This window comes from Pristiophorus japonicus, chromosome 8 (assembly GCF_044704955.1).
Source record: "Pristiophorus japonicus isolate sPriJap1 chromosome 8, sPriJap1.hap1, whole genome shotgun sequence".
In the NCBI taxonomy this organism is placed as follows: Eukaryota; Metazoa; Chordata; class Chondrichthyes; family Pristiophoridae; genus Pristiophorus; species Pristiophorus japonicus.
The window spans coordinates 28,506,406-28,531,990 of NC_091984.1; the positions used below are offsets into that span (position 1 = coordinate 28,506,406).

The 25,585-nt window shown below is 49.2% G+C and overlaps 1 protein-coding gene across 3 annotated transcripts in view; it reads left to right on the forward strand.

Annotated features, from left to right (window-relative positions):
- The window catches only part of LOC139268455 (very-long-chain enoyl-CoA reductase-like), a 95,661-nt gene that overhangs the window by 35,745 nt on the left and 34,331 nt on the right, over positions 1–25,585 (forward strand). The gene's annotated exons all lie outside the window — the stretch shown is intronic.

Genomic DNA, 25,585 nt, shown 5'->3' on the forward strand with positions numbered 1-25,585 from the left:
TGCTGGGTTGCTGTGGATGATGGGTTCTGCTTCGTGGCCAACCGCGGTGTCACTGGTGTGTATGTTGGAGGGTCAAAGAAGGTAGGGTCCAAAGTGGGTTGCTCAGGATAGTCCGTGAATCTGAGTTTGATCTGGTCCAAGTGTTTCTGGTGAATGAGTCCATTTAAAAGTTTGACCCGAAACACCCTGCTCCCCTCTTTGGCCACAACAGCACCGGGAAGCCACTTGGGACCTTGTCCATAATTCAATACAAATACAGGATCGTTGATTTCAATCTAACATGACACATTTGCGCTATCATGATATTGACTTTGTTGAAGCCGCTACTCTCTACCTGTTCATGTAGATCGGGGTGAACTAACGAGAGCCTTGACTTAAGTGCTCTTTTCATGAGCAGTTCAGCAGGAGGGATCACTGAGCGAATGGGGTCTCGTGCGGTAGCTAAGCAGGTCTCGAGATAGGCGATCTGCAGTGAGCCTTCTGTTACCCTCTTCAAGCCCTGCTTGATTGTTTGCACTGCTCTCTCTGCCTGACCATTGGATGCTGGTTTAAACGGGGCAGATGTAACAACTTTGATCCCGTTATGAATTCTTTGAACTTAGCACTGGTGAAACATGGCCCGTTGTCGCTCACCAGGACATCAGGCCGTGCGTGGCGAACATGGCCCGCAGGCTTTCAGTGGTGGCAGCGGACGTGCTAGCCGACATTATCTCACATTCAATCCATTTGGAGTACGCATCGACAACCACAAGGAACATTTTACCCAAGAACGGGCTTGCATAGTCGACATGGATCCTGGACCATGGTTTGGAGGGCCAAGACCATAAAATTAGCAGCGCCTCCCTCGGTGCATTGCTTAGCTGCGAGCATGTGTTACATCTGTACATGCAGTACTCTAAGTCCGCATCGATACCGGGCCACCAAACGTGGGATCTGGCTATCGCTTTCATCATTACAATGCCTGGGTGGGTACTATGGAGGTCATGATGAAGGTGTCTCTGCCCTTCTTGGGAACCACTACCTGATTGCCCCACAGAAGGCAGTCTGCCTGTATAGACATTTCATCTTTGCGCCGGTGGAATGGCTTTATCTCTTCCTGCATTTCCACTGGGACACTGGACCAGCTCCCGTGAAGCACACAATTTTTAACTAGAGACAGTAAGGGGTCCTGGCTCGTCCAGGTTTTAATCTGTCGGGCTGTGACGGGCGATTGCTCACTCTCAAATGCTTCTATAACTTTGACTAAATCTTCAGGCTGCGCCATTTCCACCCCCGTGATAGGCAATGGCAGCCTACTGAGAGCATCGGCACAGTTTTCTGTGCCTGGCCTGTGGCGGATGGCGTAGTTGTATCTGGACATCGTGAGCGCCCATCTCTGGATGTGGACCGATGCATTAGTATTTATCCCCTTACTCTCGAAAAACAGGGATATAAGTGGCTTATGGTCAGTTTCCAGTTCAAATTTTAGCCCAAACAGGTATTGATGCATTTTCTTTACCCCATAGACAAATGCTAATGCTTCCTTTTCAATCATGCTGTAGGCTCTCTCAGCCTTAGACAGACTCCTGGATGCATAAGCAACCGGTTGCAATTTCCCCAAATCATTAACTTGTTGCAATACACACACGACACCATATGACGACGCATCACATGCTAGTACCAAACGCTTACATGGATCATACAACACAAGCAATTTGTTTGAGCATAACAGTTTTCGAGCTTTTACAAGGGCATTTTCTTGGCTTTTGCCCCATACCAATCCGTCCCCTTTAGCAGTAAAGCGTGCAGTGGTTCTAACAAAGGGCCCAAGTTTCGGGCCGCACCTAGGACGGCGCAGCCCCGACCTGGACACCCGTTTTTCGCGCCACAAAGTGCGCCTAAAAAAAACTTCCAGATTCTCCGGCTCCCTGCTGGTCCTCTTGGGCCGGGCGCGGCGCAGCCCGGCATGTGGAGTAGCTCCAGGCGCCCACAACTGTGTGGGAGGGGCCGAAACATGCAGCCCCTAGCCCTGGCCCAATGACCTCACTGGGGCTGCGTGAATAAGGCTCCTCCCACGGCCAGCTCCTGCTTCCTCCCGACCCGACTCGACTCCCGCTTCCCCCGCCCCCGGACCGGACCCGACCCCGACTCGACTCCCGCTTCTCCCCCCCGCCCCCGGACCCGACCCGACCCGACCCCCCGGACTGGACCCAACCCGCGCTCCCCCCCCACCCGACCTGACCTCCCTCCCCCCCGTCCCCAACACTAACCGACCTGCTCTCCCTCCCTCCCCCCCCGACCCGAACCAACCCGACCTCCATCCTCCCCCACCCCCCGACCCGACCCGTGCTCCCGACCCCCCTCGGACCAGACCTGACCCGCGCTCCCGACCCCGGACCCCGGACCCGACCCGACCCAACGCCACCTACCTGTAAATCTGGTGCTGGGGACCGGGCCCTGCCCGAAGTCTTGGGCCCGGCCGGGCCCAGCCCGTTCAGCCTCCCCCCACCCTTCTCCTCTCCCCCTTCTCCTTTCCCCTCCCCCTTCTCCCTTCCCCCCTTTCCGCTTCCCCTCTCCCCTTCCCCTCTCCCCCTTCCCCTTCCCCTCTCTCCCTTTCCCTCTCCCCCTTTCCCCTTCCCCTCTCCCCCTTTCCCCTTCCCCTCTCCCCCCCTTTCTCCTCCCCCCTTCTCCTCCTCCTCCCCCCCTTCTCCCCCCTCCCCCTTCTCCCCCCTCCCCTTCCCTTTCTCCCCCCTCCCCCTTCTCCCCCATCCCTCCCCCTTCTCTCCATCCCTCCCCCTCCCCTCCCTCCCTCTCCCTCCTCCCCTTCCCTCCCTCCCCCTCTGCCTCCCTCCCCTCCCCCTGCCCCCCCCTCTCCCTCTACCCCCCTCCTCCCCCTCCCCTCACTGTCAGAAACACAGACACTGACAGACAGAGAGTGAGAGACACACAGACAGACAGACAGAGAGATAGAGACACTGACAGAGACACACTGGGGGGCATCCCAGCACGCTGTTGGAGGGCTCCCGGTGCTGCAGTCGGTAAGTAGAAAATATTTTATTTATTGATTTAAAAAAAAATTATTTCTTATTAATTTTTTTTGATTGATTTATTGGTTGATTTATTGATGTTTTTATCATTTATTATTGATGATGGCTCTTTATTTGTAAAACTGAAGTGTTTAATGTTTGTAAACTTCCCTTAAAACCCCCCCTCCCCCACCATTCCCTACACCTGATTTGTAATGTACGCCTGATTTTCTAAAGTGTAGACAAGGTTTTTTCGAGCGTACAAAAATCTTCACTTACTCCATTCTAAGTTAGTTTGGAGTAAGTTTTCATTGCCGAAACTTTGAAAACAGGCATAAGTGGACGGACACGCCCCCTTTTGAAGAAAAAATTCTGTTCCAGAGTGAAACTGTTCTAACTGACTAGAACTGGAGCAAACTAAATGCCGAGAATTTGAATTTCTAAGATACTCCATTCTACACCAGTTGCTCCAAAAAATCAGGAGCAACTTAGGCCGAAACTTGGGCCCAATGTGCTGAGACCCGGTAAGAAGTTACCAAAGTAGTTCAGGAGTCCTAAAAACGACCGCAGCTCCGTCACGTTCTGTGGCCTCGGTGCGTTCTCGATTGCCTCCGTCTTCGAATCGATGGGCCTGATGCCATCCGCTGCTATTCTCCTCCCCAGGAACTCCACTTCAGGCGCCAGGAAAACACACTTCGAGTGTTTTAACCTGTGCCCCACATGGTTTAGTCGACTAAGAACCTCTTCCAGGTTCTGCAGATGCTCGACTGTGTCCCGACCTGTAACCTAGATGTCGTCCTGGAAGATCACCGTGCGCGGGACCGACTTCAGTAAACTTTCCATGTTTCTCTGGAATATCGCCGCGGCTGATCAAATTCCATATGAGCATCTGTTATAAATGAAGAGACCTTTGTGCGTGTTGATGCAGGTGAGGCCCTTCGATGATTCCTCCAGCACCTGCGTCATGTAGGCCAAGGTCAAGTCCAGCTTCGTGAACGTCTTTCCTCCCGCCAGCATTGCAAAGAGGTCATCGGCCTTTGGTAGTTGGTATTGGTCCTGCAGGGAGAAACAATTGATAGTTACTTTGTAATTGCCACAGATTCTGACGTCCCTTGAGGACTGGGATGATCGGGCTGGCCCACTCGTTGAATTCGATCGGTGAAATGATGCCCTCCCTTTCCAGCCGGTCTAGCTCGATCTCTACACTTTCTCTCATTATGTATGGTACTGCTCTCGCCTTGTGATGGATGGGTCGCGCCCCGGAATTAGGTGGATCTGCACTTTTGCTCCTTGGAATTTCCCGATGTCTAGTTTGAACAGCGAAGGGAACTTGTTTAAGACCTGGGCACACGAAGTGTCATCAGCGGGCGACAGCGCTCGGACGTTGTCCCAGTTCCAGCGTATCTTTCCCAGCCAGCTCCTGCCGAGCAGTGTGGGACCATCGCCCGGTACCACCCAGCATGGTAGCTTGTGCACCGCTCCATTGTAGGAGACTTTTACAGTAGCACTGCCGATTACGGGAATCAGTTCCTTAGTTTCATGCGAATTGGAGTTCAGACTGACCTTGAGGCCTTGCTGCACCACAATTTTTCGGAAGTCTTTTTGCTCATAACGGACTGGCTCGCTTCTGTGTCCAGCTCCATTGATACTGGGAGTCCATTTAGTTCAACATTCAGCATTACTGAGGGACACTTCGTGGTAAATGTATGCACCACATGGACCTCTGCCTCCTCGGTCTGAGGCTCTGGTTTGTCGTGATCCACCGTGGATTTGTCCTCCTCTGCAACATGATGGTTTGCAGGATTAACAGGATTTGCAGCTCGCCTGCACATATGTTGGAGGTGTCCCATTGTTCCACAGCCCTTGAAAGTGTACCCTTTGAATCGGCATGAATGGAAACGATGATCACCCCTGCAGTGCCAACAAGGTGTTAATGGCCTTGCATTCATCACCCTTGATGGTGGACTCTGAGACATCTGTGGACGTGCAGCTGCAGGCATGTGTGACCTGCCCTGTATGTTGCGATTTGAAAACAACATTACTTTGTTCACAGTACTTGTAGCAGCACTTGTGTGCTGAGAGATTTGCTTAGTATTGTCACTGATGGCAATGAATGCCTGGGCTATCGCTATGGCCTTACTCAAGGTTGGGGTCTCTACAGTCAAAAGTTTGCGAAGTATTGTTTCGTGGCCAATGCCAAGTACAAAAAAGTCTCTGAGCATGTGCTCCAAATGTCCTTCAAATTCGCAATGGCCTGCAAGGCGTCTTAGCTCGGCGACATAACTCGCCACTTCCTGGCCTTTAGACCTTTTGCACGTGTAGAACCGGTACCTTGCCATCAGAACGCATTCCTTCGGGTTCAAATGCTCCCGGACCAGTGTGCACAAATCATCGTATGATTTCTCCGTGGGTTTCGATGGAGCAAGCAGGTTTTCCATGAGGCCATACGTTGGTGCCCCGCAGACGGTGAGGAGAATCGACCTTCATTTGGCAGCGTTCACTTCTCCATCCAGCTCGTTGGCTACGAAGTATTGGTTGAGTCACTCCACAAATGTTTCCCAATCATCTCCCTCCAAGAATTTCTCCAGGATGCCCACTGTTCACTGCATCATTGGGTTCGCTATCTGTATCTCGTCGCCAGTTGTTATGTATGAAGAAAGAGTCAGACTGAATGCTGTGAGCTTAAGGTAAAGTGTGACCTTAGTCTTTTATTGCAGGTCTCCAAAGTGCTTCTCCAACCTGTGAGACCTCCTTAAATACCTGTGCTCCCAAGGAATTATGGGATCCCCTGGGACTCCAGGGGATGAGCCCTCTGGTGGCTGTACAGAGTATATACAAGTTTACATATATAACATTAACCTTTTGTGTTTCATGCACCAGGACCATGTTGTTCTCCTTCGAGCCGAGATGGTTATGGGGTGGTGTTCAAAATTGTGAGGGGTTTCTGTTATATATGTAAACTTCTATATACCTTGTACAGCCATCAGAGGGCTCATCCCCGGGAATCCCAAGGGATCCCATAATCCCTTGGGAGCACAGGTACTTAAGGAGGCCTCACAGGCTGAAGAGGCACTCTGGAGACCTGCAATTAAAGACTAAGGTCACACTTTACTTTGAGCTCACAGTATCCAATCAGACTCTTTATTCATACATAACAACTGGCGACGAGATACAAATGACGACCCCAACGATGCAGAGAACAGTGGGCATCCTGGAGAAATTCTCGGAGGGAGATGATTGGGAAACCTTCGTGGAGCAACTCGACCAATATTTCGTGGCCAACGAGCTGGAAGGAGCAGCGAACACTGCCAAATAAAGGGCGATCCGCTTCACCGTCTGCGGGGCACCAACGTATGGCCTCATGAAAAACCTGTTTGCTCCAGCGAAACCCACAGAGAAATCGTATGATGATTTGTGTACACTGGTCCGGGAGCATCTGAATCCGAAGCGAAGTGTTCTGATGGCGAGGTACCGGTTCTACACCTACAAAAAGGTCTGAAGGCCAGGAAGTGGCGAGTTATGTCGCCGAGCTAAGACGCCTTGCAGGACATTGCGAATTTGAAGGACATTTGGAGCACATGCTCAGAGACTTTTTCGTACTTGGCATTGGCCATGAAATGATACTTCGCAAACTTTTGACTGTAGAGACCCCAACCTTGAGTAAGGCCATAGCAATAGCCCAAGCATTCATTGCCAGCAGTGACAATACTAAGCAAATCGCTCAGCACACAAGTGCTGCTACAAGTACTGTGAACAAAGTGATGTTGTTTTCAAATCGCGAGGTATTGGGCAGGCCCCACATGCCTGCAGCTGCACGTCCACAGGTGTCTCAGAGTCCACCATCAAGGGTGATGAATGCAAGGCCATTAACACCTTGTTGGTGCTGTGGGAGTGACCATCGTTTCCATTCATGCCGCTTCAAAGAGTATGTTTGCAAGGGCTGTGAAACCTTATGTGCAGGCGAGTTGCAAATCCTGTTAATCCTGCAAACCACCATGTTGCAGAGGAGGACAGATCCATGGTGGATCATGACGAACCAGAGCCTCAGACCGAGGAGGCAGATGTATATGGGGTGCACACATTCACCACAAAGTGTCCCCCGATAATGCTGAAGGTTGAACTAAATTGACCCCTGATGTCAATGGAGCTGGACACGGGTGCGAGCCAGTCCATTATGAGCAAAAAGACTTTCGAAAAATTGTGATGCAGCAAGGCCTCAAGGCCAGTCTTGACTCCAATTCGCACAAAACTGAGAACTTACACAAAGGAACTGATTCCAGTAATCGGCAGTGCTACTGTAAACATCTCCTATGATGGAGCAGTGCACAAGCTACCACTCTGGGTGGTACCGGGCGATGGTCCCACGCTGCTCGGCAGGAGCTGGCTGGAAAAGATATGCTGGAACTGGGACAACGTCCGAGCGCTCTCGCCCGCTGACGACACTTCATGTGCCCAGGTCTTAAACAAGTTCCCTTCGCTGTTCGAACCAGGCATCGGGAAGCTCCAAGGAGCAAAAGTGCAGATCCACCTAATTCCGGGGGCACGACCCATCCATCGCAAGGCGTACCGTACATGATGAGAGAGAGGGTGGTGATCGAGCTAGACCGGCTGCAACGAGAGGGCATCATTTCGCCAATCGAATTCAACGAGTGGGCCAGTCTGATCGTTCCTGTTCTCAAGAGAGATGGCACAGTCAGAATCTGTGGTGATTACAAAGTAACTATTAATCGTTTCTCCCTGCAGGACCAATACCCACTACCAAAGGCCGACGACCTCTTTGCAACACTGGCGGGAGAAAAAAAGACCTTCACGAAGCTGGTCTTGACCTCGGCCTACATGACGCAGGAGCAGGAGGAATCATCGAAGGGCCTCACCTGCATCAACACGCACAAAGGTCTCTTCATTTATAACAGATGCCCGTTAGGAATTCGATCAGCGCGGCGATATTCCAGAGAAACATGGAAAGCTTAATGAAGTCGGTCCCATGCATGGTGGTCTTCCAGGACGACATCTTGGTTACAGTTGGGACAAAGTCGAGCATCTGCAGAACTTGGAGGAGGTTCTTAGTCGACTCAACCACGTGGGGCTGAGGTTAAAACGCTCGAAGTGCGTTTTCCTGGTGCCTGAAGTGGAGTTCCTGGGGAGAAGAATCGTGGCGGACGGCATCAGGCCCACCGATTCGAAGACGGAGGTAATCGAGAACGCACCGAGGCCACAGAACGTGACGGAGCTGCGGTAATTTCTAGGACTCCTGAACTATTTTGGTAACTTCTTACCGGGTCTCAGCACACTGCACGCCTTACTGCGTAAAGGAGATGAATGGGTATGTGGCAAAAGCCAAGAAAATGCCTTTGTAAAAGCTAGAAAACTGTTATGCTCAAACAAATTGTTTGTGTTATATGATTCATGTAAGCATTTGGTACTAGCATGTGATGCGTCGTCGTATGGTGTCGGGTGTGTATTGCAACAAGCTAATGATTTTGGGAAATTGCAACTGGTTGCTTAGGCATCCAGGAGTCTTTCTAAGGCTGAGAGAGCCTACAGCATGATTGAAAAAGAAGCGTTAGCATGTGTCTATGGGGTGAAGAAAATGCATCAATACCTGTTTGGGCTAAAATTTGAATTGACCATAAGCCACTGATATCCCTGTTTTCCGAGAGTAAAGGATAAATACTAATACATCGGCCCGCATCCAGAGATGGGCACACACGCTGTCCGCATACAACTACGCCATCCACCACAGGCCAGGCACAGAAAACTGGGATGGAAATGGCGCAGCCCGCAGATTTAGTCATGGTTATGGAAGCATTTGAGAGTGAGCAATTATCTGTCACAACCCAACAGATTAGAACCTGGATGAGCCAGGACCCTTTACTGTCCCTAGTTAAAAACTGTGTGCTTCACGGGAGCTGGTCCAGTGTCCCAGTAGAAATGCAGGAAGAGATAAAGCCGTTCAAGTGGCACAAAGATAAAATGTCTATACAGGCAGACTGCCTTCTGTGGGGAAATCGATTAGTGGTCCTCAAGAAGGGCAGAGACAAGAGTACCCACCCAGGCATTGTAATGATGAAAGCGATAGCCAGATCCCACGTGTGGTGGCCCGGTATCGATGCGGACTTAGAGTCCTGTGTGCACAGATGTAACACATGCTCGCAGTTAAGTAATGTACCCAGGGAGGCGCCACTAAGTTTATGGTCTTGGCCCTCCACACTGTGGTCTAGGGTCCATGTTGACTATGCAAGCCCGAACTTGGGTAAAATGTTCCTTGTGGTTGTAGATGCGTACTCCAAATGGATTGAATGTGAGATAATGTCAGCAAGCACGTCCGCTGCCACCACTGAAAGTCTGCGGGCCATGTTTGCCACTCACAGACTACTCGATGACCTTGTGAGCGACAACGGGCCATGTTTCACCAGTGCTGAGTTCAAAGAATTCATGACCCGCAATGGGATCAAACATGTCACATCTGCCCCATTCAAACCAGTATCCAATGGTCAGGCAGAGAGAACAATGCAAACTATCAAGCAAGGCTTTAGAGGGTAACTGAAGGCTCACTGCAGACTCGCCTCTCCTGAGTCCTGCTTAGTTACCGCACGAGATCCCACTCACTCACTGGGATTCCACCTGCTGAACTGCTCATGAAAAGGGCACTTAAAACAAGGCTCTCGCTGGTTCACCCTGATCTACATGAACAGGTAGAGAGCAGGCAGCTTCAACAAAGTACATATCATAGCGCAAATGTGTCACGCGAGATTGAAATCAATGATCCTGTATTTGTATTGAATTATGGACAATGTCTCAAGTGGCTTCCCGGCACTATTGTGGCCAAAGAAGTGAGCAGGGTGTTTCAGGTCAAATTTTGAAATGGACCAAATCAAACTCAGACTATCCTGAGCAACCCACTTCGGACCCGACCTTCTTTGACCCCTCAACATACACACCAGTGGCAACTGACACCACGGTTGGCCACGAAGCAGAACCCATCATCTGCAGCAGCCCAGCAGGACTCACCACACCAGGCAGCCCAGCAAGGCCAGCTGCACAGCAGCCCAGCGAGGGCCCAACAGATGATTCACCAATACCAGCATCTGTACCGAGACGATCAACCAGGGAAAGAAGGGTCCCTGATCGTCTCACCTTGTAAATAGTTACACTGTTGACTTTGGGGGTGTGGGGGGGGGGAGTGTTGTTATATATGTAAACTTGTATATACCTTGTACTGCCACCAGAGGGCTCATCCCCTGGAGTCCCAAGGGATCCCACAATCCCTTGGGAGCACAGGTACTTAAGGAAGCCTCACAGGCTGGAGAGGCACTCTGGAGACCTGCAATAAAAGACTACGGTTACACTTTACTTTTAGTTCACAGTATCCAGTCAGAATCTTTATTAACATAACAGTTTTGATAAAGTAGATAGGGAGAAATTGTTTCCATTGACAGGAGAGTTGTTAATCAGAGGACACAGATTTAAGATAATTGGGGAAAAAGCCAGGGGGGGAATGAGGCAACATTTCTTTTAATGCAGCGAGTTGTTATGATCTGGAATGCATTGCTTGAAAGGGTGTTCGAAGCTGATTCAATACTAACTTTCAAAATTTGATATGTACTTTAAAAGGAAAACATTTCAGGGCTATGGGGAAAGTGCAGGAGACTAATTAGGGTACTTTGAGAGCCGGCACAGGCACGATGAATCTATACACTAAAGCTGTATTCACACTGCCCTATCTTGCCTCACTGTCAGCTGGGATTAGGTCTGGATTAACCGGCTCGTATCCCCGCTGATTCAGCAGAGCTCAGTTTTAACAACAACAAGCACTCGCTGAGAGCAGAGCTTCGAGAGTTGTTGATGATGATGCTTTTAGTTCAATCCTGTGTTTGTGGCACTGCAAGATGTGACCCCACCCAGGCTGGTACATTTCTGACGAAAGATCACCAATCTAAGATCACACCTTGAGTATTGTGTGCAGTTTTGATCTCCTAATCTGAGGAAGGATATTCTTGCTATTGAGGGAGTGCAGCGAAGGTTCACCAGACTGATTCCCGGGATGGCAGGACTAACATATGAAGAAAGATTGGATCGACTAGGCTTATATTCACTGGAATTTAGAAGAATGAGAGGGGATTTCATAGAAACATATAAAATTCTGATGGGATTGGACAGGTTAGATACAGGAAGAATGTTCCCGATGTTGGGGAATAAGGGGTAAGCCATTTAGGACTGAGATGAGGAGAAACTTCTTCACCCAGAGTATTGTGAACCTGTGGAATTCTCTACCACAGAAAGTTGTTGAGGCCAGTTTGTTAGATATATTCAAAAGGGAGTTAGCTGTGACCCTTACGGCTAAAGGGATCAAGGGGTATGGAGAGAAAGCAGGAAAGGGTACTGAAGTTGCATGATCAGCCATGATCTTGTTGAAAGGTGGTGCAGGCTCGAAGGGCCGAATAGCCTACTCCTGCACCTATTTTCTATGTTTCTATGTTAACTCTGTTTCTCTCTCCACAGATGTTGCCTGACCTGCTGAGTGTTTTCCAGCAGTTTTTAATTTTATTTCAGAGTTCCAGCACCCGCAGTTTGTTGCTTTTGTTGTTGTGATGTAGAGGGTCTGTTTTAACACACATTTCACTCATTGCTTTACACTTACTGCAGCAATCAGTGGTGCCACCAGAGGGCGTCTCGGTCCCTCTTCCAAGCTGCATCGCATTTCAGCAGCAGACTAATCTTACTATGGTCTGTTTTTGTAACTTCTTAGTTGTAGAATACTGCTATTAAACTGAATAATCATAGGCAGTGATTACATTCATTGGCTTTACAGACATTCATACAAACAAACATACAAACATACATTCACCAAGTACCTACCCCTCTATCATTTCAACTTCCCTTCTTCAGCTTTACTGGACATATTTTTTTACAAACAGCTTACAACAACTTCCATTGATGAAGCATCTTTCATGCATCAAAATATTGCAAGGTGCCTTAGGGAGGGGGAGGAGAAGGCAGTGGGATCAATGGGCTCATTTTACCCCAAAGCCGTGCTTTGGCGTATTGCCAGAGTTACGCTCGTTTTTCTAGGCCACAACTGCTCCAAAAATAAATGTGCCAAGTTTCCCCGCTCTATTTTTTGAAATTGGTGCTGCGCAGCCTGTCCTATAGCCTCGGAGGGTGGAACCTAATGTCTGTGCCGAAAAAACGATGCCGCCTCTCCTGCGCATGCACGAAAAAAAGCGGACATTTTTGACGTGACTCCTATGGACGCGCATGCGCAGTACAGCTCCCGGTCTGCAATCGGCCATTTTTAAAGAGCCAGTTGTGTGTGTGAGAACTTTGAGTGTTGTGTGAGAACTTTAATTATCATTGGAAAAATCGGAGCTGCAATACAAGATGCAACGTGGCGCCAGGATCAAGAATTTCTCACAGCATGAAGTGGAGGCACTAGTTACTGTGATTGAGGGCAGATGGCAGGAGCTGGACACAAGTAGAGGTCACATAAAAGTTCCACCCAAAGAAATGAAGAAACGCTGGAACCAACTTGCAGAAGATTACTGTGCAATGGTGACCAACCCGAGGTCTGGAGGCCAGTGCAGAAAGAAGTGGCAGGACCTTAGTCAAGTAGTTAGTGTAAGTAATATATTCATTTATTCACTGGAATTGCAATTGTAAATGTGACCATCCGTATATGTCCCACCCAGCAGAAAGACACCCTCTCTAAAATGTTATATTTTCATCTTTGCAGAGGAAAGTATCACACAACAAACGAGAAAGAATTCAAACAGGAGGAGGCCCAGCAAATCTGCATCCACTGACCCCCTTGGAAGAGAAGGTCGCTGCTTTGATGGGTCCTGCCTGGAGAAAAGCAACCACCACTGCACCAGCTGGGCCCAGACTCGAGGGAGAGGGTAAGTCCTGCAACTTCCAGTCTGGCTTTGCTAAATGTTAAGTACTGCATGGGCTGGCCATACTTCGGTTCATGGGGATGTCTCCCTTAGCTACACTTCGGTTGATGCAATCATTCATCGTGGTCCTTCAAATCAGCCTGCTGCCTGCGCTGTGTGAGCCTGCTCATGCCACCCACCCTGCCCCCTCCTCTGCTGCTAACCATTTGTCTGTTCTGTTATATTTTGCAGAACTTAAGGCCAACCCTGACGACGCAGAAGAAGATTCAGATGAGGACGAGCCTGAAGAGGAGAACATCTTCCAATCCCACCCTCCGGACCAAGAGCATGGGGGTGAGGGGGAGGGGGAGGGGATGGAGATGGATGAAGCCTGAAGCCCCCACTCTTATACTCACTTTGGAAAAGGTGCAGGGGCCACCCATTGAGATGCCAGCCCCTTCCCTGAGTAGTGGTTTGCGTGTTGGTGGGACATTCCATGGTTTTGCAACATCCAAGGCTGCGGGTTCCAGTGGGATGCAGCGAGCCACACCCAGGGTGAGGAGGGGAAGGAGAGTTTGACAGCGCTCTCCTGAGGTGCAGGACCTAACAGATGTGGTTCAGATGATGGCAATGAGTGTGGAGAGCACTGACCTTACCCGATCACTCCTGGACACCATCAGTGGGGTGGGTGATGAGGTATCAGGACTGTTGGGAGAAGTAACAGCACTCTCACGAGAAACGGGAACACTGGCCGGGAACATGAGGGGTGGAATGTCGCAGGCAGCAGAAACAATGTCGGTGCACATGAGGGATGGAATGTTGGAGATAGTTGAGACACTGTCGGGGCACATGAGGGAGGGAATGTCGGAGTTAGCTGCTGCAATAAGGGAACACGCCCAGACCCTGCGCCCATTGACAGAATCAACTGCCACTCCCACTCCAATCCCCAGACCAGCCGCTGAAGAGGTCCAAGCCAGGCCTTCCACATTACCGCCTGCCCCCGCCCCCCCCCCCCCCCTCATCAAGAAGTGCGCATTAGCCGAGATGTTCAAAAGAATAAGCTTGGTACCAACCCGAGAAACGCTGCGCCTGTGGGAAGGGATGGAGTCACCAAGACCAAGCGCAGCGGGCGATGTTAGAATACGATGGAGGAGAGATGGGTGCAGCCTTTCTTTGCTGCTGTTGTTGTTGCTGTTACTGTTAAAAGTATTTTGTAAGTTATGTTAATTTACAAGTTTAAAAGTTAGTAAGTGATCTTAAAGTTTTTAAGTGATCTTAAGTGAAAACTTTAAAGTTTGATACAAAAATATTTTTATTAAAGTTAATTTAAGTATAAACAAATGTTTATTAAACTTTTGAATAAAATATATTTTAAATTATAATTGAATCATTTACATTATTTGTTCCATTAACACAACACAACATTACGGAACAGATCCAAACAGTAAACATGGTCCATTTTGAATAGTCAGCAAAGCAGGCAGCAAAGTGTTCACGGATGAGCTGCTGGCGCAAGGCTCGAGCAATCGTTAAAGGGGCACGACGGCCCGCCCTCCTCCGCCGTCGTGCTCCGCGTTCAGTTGCATGGCTTCCTTGTCCTCCTCCTGCTCCTCCTCGTCATCATCTTCCTCATCATTATCATCAGCCACTCTCACCTCAGGTGGGTCTTCCACTACTGCCTCATGATGGCTAAATTATGCAGCATGCAGCACACAACAGTGAACTGACCGACAATCTCCGGGGAGTATTGTAAGTAGCCTCTGGAATGGGTCCAAGCATCGGAAATGCTGTTTCAAGATGCCAGTGGTCCTCTCTATTATGCTGCGCATCGCAGTGTGCGACATGTTGTATTCCCGGTCAGCTTCCGTCCGAGTTACGTGCAGGGGCGTCATGAGCCAGGTGGCGAGGCCGTACCCTTTGTCTCCCAGTGTCTGCCCTTCTGGCTGCTGCTGAAACATGGCAGATATAACGCTCTTGCGTAGGATGCATGCATCATGGGTGCTCCCAGGGTATCTTGCATCAACTGACATGTCATCACACATGAGCTGGACATCAATGGAGTGGAAGCCTTTTCTGTTCCTGTACATCTCAGAATCCTCCAACGGTGCTCGCAGAGCGATGTGGGTACAATTAATGCAGCGCTGAACCTTGGAGAAGCCAGCATTCCTGGAGAAGCCCACAGCCCCTTCACGCATTGCCTGGATGGTCATGGGGAACTTTATGTAGTCATTCCTCCGGGCATATAGTGCAGCAGTCACCTGCCGAATGCAGATATGTGTTGCATGTTGAGAAATGGCACACAGAACCCCAGTTGTGGCCTGGAATGATCCAGATGCATAGAATGAAAGTGTAACTGTAACCTTCACTTCAACTGACAAAGCAGTCCTCCTGACACTTCTAGGTTACAGGTTTGCTTTTACTAACTCAGATCTCGGTTACAACTTCTTTGCGGAAACGCAGCCTACTAACACAGTCTGCATCACTCAGGTGCAGGTACGAACGCCTGTCTCGCTATACCCAACATGGGTAAGGCCTCCTGGCCAGCACCCTACGGGCTCTGAGGCTCCTCACGCGATGACGTCGAATTAATTGTCTCCTCCGCCGCAGCATCATGCTTGCACAAGGTATGGCATTGTCAGTATTGCCCCCATGATTACATTTTACCTTTGCAAGAAGCTCAAAACGGCAGGCAGGCAGGACAAGGTTCTTTGTTCTCACTCCCCACAGGTCTGTATGGACCACACCCAGGTCTGAGCAGAAGCAGTGATCGGGAACACCCCCCCCACCCCCACCCCCCAATCCCCCGGGCTACATTTGATGTGGAGCGCAGGCTTCTGATGCCTTCCGTATGCCTTCCACAGTCCCCCACCCACCCGGACTTGATTTGATGGGTAATGGAGGCTTCTGATGCCTTCCCAACGCTTCCAGCTTGTAGGTCTGCTTTGACCAACTCACAGATCTCAGTTACAACTTCTTTGTGGAAATGCAGCCTTCTGACACAGTCTGCAACACTCAGGTGCAGGTACGCACACCTGTAAGGTGATGGACAGGAGGCCTTCCTCAGCCCTCCTTCCACCCGGGCTTGATTTGATGGGTAGTGCAGGCTTCTGATGCCTTCTGTTCACCTTCCGCAGCCCCCCACCCACCCTCGGGCTTCTTTTGAAGCCCAGCCTCGAGCCGCTGTGTCTAAGCGAGTATCAGGTTCTGCAGGCCGACGCTCCTACCCTTACGCTCTGTTTGCAGACGTTCGGTGGTGGCGTGTCAGTTTTTAAAAAGTGAAAACTTACAGAATTCCATCAAACTTCCATTTATTGCATTTTAAGGTAAAAAAAACATGTAATCTTTATTATGTATATTTAAGTGTTCTTCGCTCCCTCCAAAACTTTGCTGACAAACAATGGCGTCTTTATGTGCTGATTTTTCAATGCGCGCTGGTTTTTCTTAACTCACCAGAAGGTTTTTCGGTCACATGCACTGACCAAGGAGACATTTTTGGGGGGCAAACTTACATAATTGAGAAAAAATTGGTGCAGACAAGAGTATACGCAAAATAAAACCTAAGAAAGTCATAACTAACTGAATTATGCTGGCGCACATTTGTTGGGGAAACTTTAATTTTTTTAACTTACGCCAAAAAAAAGCACAAATCACTGGGGGAAAATTGAGCCCGTTGTTGGAGGAGGTGACTGAGGATGCAGAATGGTAAGGTTCCAGGGGTTTGAAGGTGAGAGAGAGATAGCACGGTGTAGAGACCTACGGGAGTTCCAGAGTGTGGAAATTAAGTGATTAAAGGCACTGTCATTGGCGGTGGAGCGGGACGGGATGGGACGGGAGCACCTGAGAGTTGGAGGAGTGCAGGGTCCGTGCTGTGAAGTCGAACAGGCAGAGTATTCACAATGAGATGGACCAAATAAAGGTGAGGGATCAGTGAACATTGGAAGCATCATTACAAGTGCGGTGTCCAAAAACTGGAGTTCTGGAATCCGGACTCCAGACCGATTGGTGGAAGGGTCATCCAGAATCCGTAAAATGTTCCGGAATCCGGACCCGCCAACCGTGCCGCTGTCCGACCTCGGGGCCTCTTTGCCGGCCCGCCTGAATACCTCCTCCGTGACGGGACCCCACCCGAAACGCTCCTCCGTGATGGGGCCCCATCCGAACATCTCCTGCATGATGGGGCCCCATCCGAACATCTCCTCCGTGACGGGGCCCCATCCGAACATCTCCTCCGTGACGGGGCCCCATCCGAACATCTCCTCCGTGACGGGGCCTGCCCGAACATCCCCTCCGTGACAGGGCCCCCCGAACAGCTCCTTCGTGACAGGGCCCGCCCGAACATCTCCTTCGTGACAGGGCCCGCCCGAACATCTCCTCCGTGACGGGGCCCGCCCGAACAGCTCCTCCGTGATGGGGCCCGCCCGAACAGCTCCTCCGTGACGGGGCCCGCCTGAACAGCTCCTCTGTGACAGGGCCCGCCCGAACAGCTCCTCCGTGACGGGGCCCGCCTGAACAGCTCCTCTGTGACGGGGCCCGCCTGAACAGCTCCTCTGTGACGGGGCCCGCCCGAACAGCTCCTCCGTGACGGGGCCCGCCTGAACACCTCCTCTGTGACGGGGCCCGCCCGAACAGCTCCTCCGTGACGGGGCCCGCCCGAACAGCTCCTCCGTGACGGGGCCCGCCTGAACACCTCCTCTGTGACGGGGCCCGCCCGAACAGCTCCTCCGTAACGGGGCCCGCCCGAACAGCTCCTCCGTGACGGGGCCCGCCTGAACAGCTCCTCTGTGACGGGGCCCGCCCGAACAGCTCCTTCGTGACAGGGCCCGCCCGAACAGCTCCTCCGTGACGGCCCGCCCGAACACCTCCTCGGTGAGCATCACCCTTCCCCCCCCCACCCCCCACTTTCTGACGTTCCGAAATCCGGAAATACCCGAAACTGGGCTCGGGTATTTCCAGATTCGTGACGTCAGAAAGACGATCGAAAGAGTCTGGAAAAATGTGGAATCCAGAGTGGCCTTGCTCCCGATGGTTCCGGATTCGGGACGCTGCACCTGTATTAAAATTTTGAAGATTAGAGCAAGAGCAGGAAGTAGCCAAAACAGAGTCGTCGATGTAAAGAGTAGGATTGTAACAAAGAGTGTCCCACAATTACTGCAAAAAGACAGGCACAGCTGAAATGCCTGCAGGTTCCCATAACAACAACTTCATATCTGGAGGAAGTGAGGGGAGTTCAATTAGAGGGTGAGAACAAGTGCTGAAGAAGTTCAGCCAGGCAGGAGAGGGTGATGGTGGATGGGGATTGGTCGGGCCGTGCAAGGAAGAATCTGCAGGTCCAAAAGTCATCTGGTGAGGGGTGGTGGTGCAGACGGACAGGGGATCTCCGGTGAAAAGGAGGCAACAGGGGCAGGAAAGCTTCAGTTGTTAAAGAGGCAACAGGAGTCACGGATATGGGGTAGAAAATGGAGAGAGGGCGGGGGCGGGGGAGGGTAGAGTCAAGACAAGAGGAACTTGGTTCAGAGGGACAGGAGCAGGTTGATCAATCGTTGTGCCGGGACAGTCCCGTTTGTGTATCTTGGGGATAGATTGAGACGATAGAAACCGTGTCTGGTTGAATTTGTTCAGAACTTGTTCCTACTCTTTTGGTCTCTACTCATTTCCTCCAGGCAAAAGGTGTTGCTATGGGCACCTTTGTGAAAAGAAAGAAAGATTTGCATTTATATAGCGCCTTTCACGACCTCAGGATATCCCAAAGCGCTTCACAGCCAATAAAGAACTTTTGAAGAGTAATCACCGTTGTAATGTAGGAAATGTGGTAACCAATTTGCGCACAGCAAGCTCCCACAAACAGCAATGTGAAAATGATCAGATAATCTGTTTTTTAGTCCTGCTCTTCTTTGAAATAGTGCCATGGGATCTTTTACGTCCATCCGAGAGAGGAGACAGGGCCTCGGTTTAATGTCTCGTGCGAAAGGTGTCACCTCAGCACTACCCTGAAGTGTCAGCCTCAATGTTTGTGCTCTGGAGTCTCTGGAGTGGTTGGGGAACAAAGTGATTGGAGGACGTCGAGGATGGAGTAGCTGCTGGGAGTTGAAGCTAAGGCCTGTACTAAGGAAAGATTGTTCAGAGTCAGAAAACGTGAGGTCAGAGGGGGAAATCCAGTAAAGAGTGAAGTGAGGAGACATAAATTCAGACTAAAGAGGAAGAGACAATGGGGATTGTCTGCCAGCCAAGGGTTGCTAGAGTTTCCGGATCTTGACACTTTGACTTTTTTTTGAAGTATCAGATGTGATGAACAATGATGTGGAACCAGGACAGTTATAGTGTGGATTCAATCTGATGTTGGAAAGAGGCCGTGAGTGTGCGTGTGGTGAAGTGTGGTGCAGAGGGTGGATTACATGAAATACTGAAAGCGGTAGCCAGAGGAGTATTCAATATCACAAAGGTACCGATCATCATGACTGTCTCAGGAAGATAAAGGGTGAAACTTTAGCTGGAATCCATTTGGAATGAGTCAGCGCTGGAAGCAGGTGCAGGGAAAAGATATATGGCTGTGAAAGCCAATCTTGGCAAAAACACAGACACAAACAAGAAAGGAAAGGGTAACAATGATGGTGAGCACTCTGACAGAGACAAACAAATAATAGTCAGGACAAGGAGAGGAGCAAAACTAAACCACTTCCACACTGCCAGTCCTTAAAACTGTACAAAGAAAGCTGGAATTTGACATAAAAAGAGTAAATGCTGGAAATGCAGGACAGTCCACATCTCTAAAGAGAAAAGACAGGTTCTGAAGTGCACCCTTCATCAGAACAACAATTAAAAGAGAAGCAAGCATTGAGTCCTGATTCACACTGACCGTTTAATAACCCTCGGATGTCCCTGTATACTGAAGAACTCTTGTGGCTTTGTAACCCCGTGTCTCTGTCTTCGCTAACCTCCAAACACCAGTCCATGAGTGGCCCCTCCAACACCCTACACCACATCCCGAAGTTAATATTAGCTTAGAGCAAAATAGTACAGGGGCAGAATACTTTCACAAATCAAACCTTGATATCTGTTACTCACATCAGCTCTTTCTGAACTTCGGGTTTGACAGAATTTGTTTGATAACGTTCCCGTGAAGCGCCTTGCGGTCCCTCGCTCAGATGATGACGCAGTCGAGCAGATGCCAGTGCTTGGAGCGAGGGTGTTGCCATGATGCCTTGTACATGTCCCTTTGATGGGACAAGGTGTTGGTGATGACAAGGTCATGTTCTAAGCATTTTGTCAGGAATAGGGTACCGCTGGAGTTGGTTTTCCTTACCCCCTCTCTGCCGATCACGCCTCCCCAGAGGTCTGTGTCCTTACTGACTCTGGCGTTGAAGTCTGGAAGAGAGTGTTTGAAGACCAGGACCTCAAATCTGGCACCAAGCTCATGGTCTACAGGGAAGTAGTGATATCCGCCCCCCTGTATGACTCAGAGACATGGACCATATACAGTAGACACCTCAAATCGCTGGAGAAATACCACCAACGATGTCTCCGCAAGCTCCTTAAAAATCCCCTGGGAGGACAGACGCACCAACATCAGTGTTCTCACTCTGGCCAACATCCCCAGCATTGAAGCACAGACCACACTCGACCAGCTCCGTTGGGCAGGCCACATTGTCCGCATGTCTGACACAAGCCTCCCAAAGCAAGCGCTGTATTCGGAACTCTTACACGACAAGCGATCCCCAGGTGGGCAGAGGAAACATTTCAAGGACACACTCAAAGCCTTCTTGATAAAGTGCAACAAGCCCACCGGCACCTGGGAGTCCCTGGCCCAAGACCGCCCTAAATGGAGGAAGTACATCCGGGTGGGTGCTGAGCACCTCGAGTCTCGTCGCTGAGAGCATGCAGAAATCAAGCGCAGGCAGCAGAAGGAGCATGCGGCAAACCAGATTCCCCACCCACCCTTTCCTTCAACCACTGTCTGTCCCACCTGTGACAGAGACTGTAATTCCCGCATTGGACTGTGCAGCCACCTGAGAACTCACTTTTAGAGTGGAAGCAAATCTTCCTCGATTTTGAGGAACTGCCTGTGATGATGATGAAGCTCCTTGGAACAATTTAGTGTCAGCTGTGACTCAGTGGGTAACATTCTCAGTTCTGAGTCAGAAGGTCGAGTGGGTTCAATCCAAATAACAACGGAGGCTGCAAGAACGGTTGTATTTGAGGCAGTGTAACACTAATACAATCGAATCCATGGAATGCAGTTCGTCTCTCCTCCGCCTTGCTCCAGATGCCTGGTACCAGATGTATCATAAATTTGGCAAGCTCTGTACCTCAAACGTTACAGTTAACCAAGAGTCACTTGTACAGGAGCACAAAAATCTAGGCTGACACTCCAGTGCAGTACTGAAGGAGTGCTGCACGGTCGGAGGTGCCGTCTTTCAGATGAGACATTAAACCTCTCAGGTGGATGTAAAAGATCCTGTGGCACTATTTTGAAGAAGAGCATGGAGTTATCCCTCAATCAACATCACTAAAACAGATTATCTGGTCATTATCACAATGTTGTTAGTGGGACCTTCGTGTGTGCAGATTGGCTGCCGCGTTTCCTACATTACACTAGCGACCACACTTCAAAAATACTTCATTGCCTGTAAAGCGCTTTGGGACGTCCAGTGGTCGTAAAAGGTGCTATATAAATGCAAGTTATTGTTGACATGCATGAGGATGGTTGCTACTAGCAACAACCATGGTAGATATGAAGTCCATCAGGATACTGGCAGAAACCTCCTCGTTCACCAGGGAAAAGATGAATTATTAATGAGCTCTTGCTTGAACCTGGCTGTTTTAATACCTATTACAGTACTACCCAGCCTTTAATACACTGGTATTACTGCACCATGTGGGCTGCCCCGACCTGTGTGAGAACACCACCGCAGGTCGGGGCTATAAATAGAGCTGGAGCGCTGGGCCCTGGAACATCGTGGGCCGCCCCGACCTGTGTGAGAACACCACTGCAGGTCAGGGCTATAAATAGAGCTGGAGCGCTGGGCCCTGGAACATTGTGGGTGAAGGTGCAGCGAATGAGGGTACGGGGCCCAGAAGAGCCGAGGGCCCAGGAGCAGCACGGACCAGCCCACACTGTGATATGTGTGCGCACTAGGTCCATGCAGCAGAGCAGGTCTCCAGTCGTCCTGGTTAATCCTTGCTACTGGATAAAGGTCTAGCTCTGTCGAGTCCGTGTGGTGGCTGATGTGCAACGGTCACCACACGTTAAAAAAATTCACGCACAGTCATCTTCCACCTGGAGTTCAGGACTGGAACATCGGGTCCTTCATTGAAACATCTGTGAATTCTTGTGGCAGCAAGTCATCCTCGTTCGAGGGACCACCTATGATGATTACTGTACTGCACAGTACTCAATTCCGTTATATTTTAAATCAAACACAACTTAGTAAGTTATTCCCTCAAATACAGCCACCTATTTTCAGGACAACTTTGAAGGCCTGGCTTGAACTTTATGCAATTCCAAAAAGAACCCAAGCAACACAATAACACAAACTTCAAACCAAATAACAACAGAGGCTACAAGAACGGTTGTATTTGAGGCGGTGTAACACTTATACAATCGTATCCATGGGGTGCAGTTCGTCTCTCCTCCGCCTTGCTCCAGGTACCAGATGTATCATAAATTGGCACGCTCTGTACCTCCAATGTCACAGTTAGCCAAGCAGTCCTCTGCACTCCACAAAACAGGGCCCTGAAATTCAAACCATGCCTGTCCTTTGTCATTAGTGAGTCTTTAGCCTTCTCTTGGAGCATTCAGTGTGCCTCTAACACTGTGATGCAATTGTATTTGTGGGCTTGCAATACTGTTGCATTTGTGGCTGTATTATATGCTATTGTATTTCTGGCTATCTAAAACCAATGCTATCATACTTGTTGCTCTGTACTACTGTATTGTGTTTACGGCTGTCTAGAATTGTAATTTATTTTATTCGTTCATGGGATGTGGGCATCGCTCGCAAGGCCAGCATTTATTGCCCATCTCTAATTGCCCTTGAGAAGGTGGTGGTGAGCCGCCTTTTTGAACTGCTGCAGTCCGAGTGGTGAAGGTATTCCCACAGTGCTGTTAGGGAGGGAGTTCCAGGATTTTGACCCAGTCATTTCCAAGTCAGGATGGCGTGTGACTTGTCGGGGTTATTGGAGATAGTGATGTTCCATTTGCGCCTGCTGCCCTTGTCCTGCTAGGTGGTAGGGGATGCGGGCTTTGGAAATTCTATCATACTTGTGACTGTTTAATACTGTAATGCAATTGTTACATCTGTGGCTATGTACTACTGTAATAGTATTGCATTCATGACTGCAGTACTGTAATGTCATTGTATTGACAGCTATAGTACTAGTACCACCGTTGTGGCTGTGTAGTAGTCTCATGCTATATTTCTGGTAATGTAATACTGTAATGATATTGCATTGATTGTATTCGTACTGTAATACCATTACATTCATGGCTTTGTGGTACAAATCATATTTGGATCAGAGCATTTACTTTGCTCCCCTATAGTGGAGTTATCTCACATTTATACAGCAGCAGAGTTTCAATTCTGGCTGGGTTCTGGACTGGTACAATTATTCTTGGCATTTGCTAAGAGGGTATGAGGCCCGCCAGTGTTGCGGTTATGCCTGTGGACTAGCAACCCAGAGGTTTGTGACTTCCAATCCCAATTCAAACCTGGTCATTTGTGGGTGAGCACCAGAATAATCTAACAATGATGGTTATAAAAACCCAACTGTTACATTGATGTCTTTCAAGAATTGGAACCTGCCACCCTTACCCAGCCTGGCCTACAGGAGATACTAGTCCACACTACCTGGTTGAACCTTAATGCCCTCTAAAGTGGTCTAGAAGGCCACTGCGCTGTGACAATAATTGCTGGTAGACAGCCCACACCCCGAGGACAGATAGAAAACACATCACAAACAGGGAGAGCTGAGCTAGAAAGGCATTTCCTTGTACCATCTATTGTATTGTTGACTCCGACATGGTTTGTGCAAACGCTGTACTGACATCTTCTCGGGGGATTCTGCCGTAACTTTGAATTCAATGGGGTAGTTTTTGACTTTGGGCGATTTCGATTCGGTCGCCCGTCGTACACCTCTCCCAATTTTCATTTCCAACAAAGTCGAGAGAAATGAAAATTGGGGAAGAGATGCACAATGGGCGACTGAATCGTGATCGCCCAAAGTCAAAAATTAACCCCAAATGTTCAAAAGACTTTAATTTTCCTACAAATATATCTTTTCAAAAAGATTTGAAGATCCAGCAAATTTCATCATGAGATGAGATGTTTTAGAAACATAGAAAATAGGTGCAGGAGTAGGCCATTCGGCCCTTCTAGCCTGCACCGCCATTCAATGAGTTCATGGCTGAACTTCAGTACCCCATTCCTGCTTTCTCGCCATACCCCTTGATCCCCCTAGTAGTAAGGACTTCATCTAACTCCTTTTTGAATATATTTAGTGAATTGACCTCAACAACTTTCTGTGGTAGAGAATTCCACAGGTTCACCATTCTCTGGGTGAAGAAGTTTCTCCTCATCTCGGTCCTAAATGGCTTACCCCTTATCCTTAGTATCTTAGTTTTCAGTATCTGCATTCTGTTGCCTGGGCCCTAAGCTCTGGAATTCTCTCCCTAAACCTCTCCACCTCTTTCTCTTCCTTTAAGATGCTCCTTAAAACCTATCACTTGGACCAACCTTTTGGCCATCTGTCCGAATATCTCTTTTTGTGGCTCAGTGTCAGATTTTGCCTGATCACGCTCCTGTGACGCGCCTTGGGACGTTTTACTACATTAAAGGCGCTCCATAAATACAAGTTGTTGTTGTTGTTGAGTACTGAATGTCCCGTAAGATCTGGAAGAATGAGTGTGTGTCGGTGGATTGTGTCAGGAACAGGATTGGCACTCGATCTGGTTCTCACATCTGATGTGGGTACATTCCTGATACCCATGTTTCACATTCACAGAGTCACCCCAGGCCCGCTTCAGAATATGGCTTCCAAAAATGACAAAGGCAAGCAAACATGAGGAATCGATATTTTTCTTTCATGGTCACTTTTAAATATTAAAGAAATAATAAAGATTTTTCCTTCAAATATGAAACTCCCGTTTCATTTTACCAGATGTAAACTCATCCTGAATCCCAAGCTCTCTGGAATTTTACAGTTCAGTTCATGGGCTTCCTGGGAAAGAGGCAGTTTACAAACCTTATATAAAGCATCAGTTTGTTGACACAATGTGCAGGAAGCGTGTTGATAAATATATACGATATTCAGTCGAGACACACTCGCCCGTGATTGAGATATTTTGAAATGAATGGCATGCTATGTTTCGGTCCCACATGTGGTGTTTCCAACTGAAGCTTTTACGTTCAAGGAGTTTGCCAGCTGAAATTGTTTTGGGTGGTTCAGTTGTCTGTGACAGTTGCAAGACATTAGTGTGAAGGATGTGTTTGCAGACCGTGAAACAGCTGGAATAAAAAAAAGGGGATTTGCTCAACGTAATCGTGACTGATAGAGCACTCTTCCTGGACGATCGAATTACAAGGCTGTTTCCTTCAGTTGGGTTGTTCTATCCTGCTGCTGTCATGCTGCCTCTTTGCACTTGTTAAGGACATACGTGTTTGCCACTTTCTTCACACCGGGGCCGGTAGATGCCTGCTGAATTCTCTGTGCAAC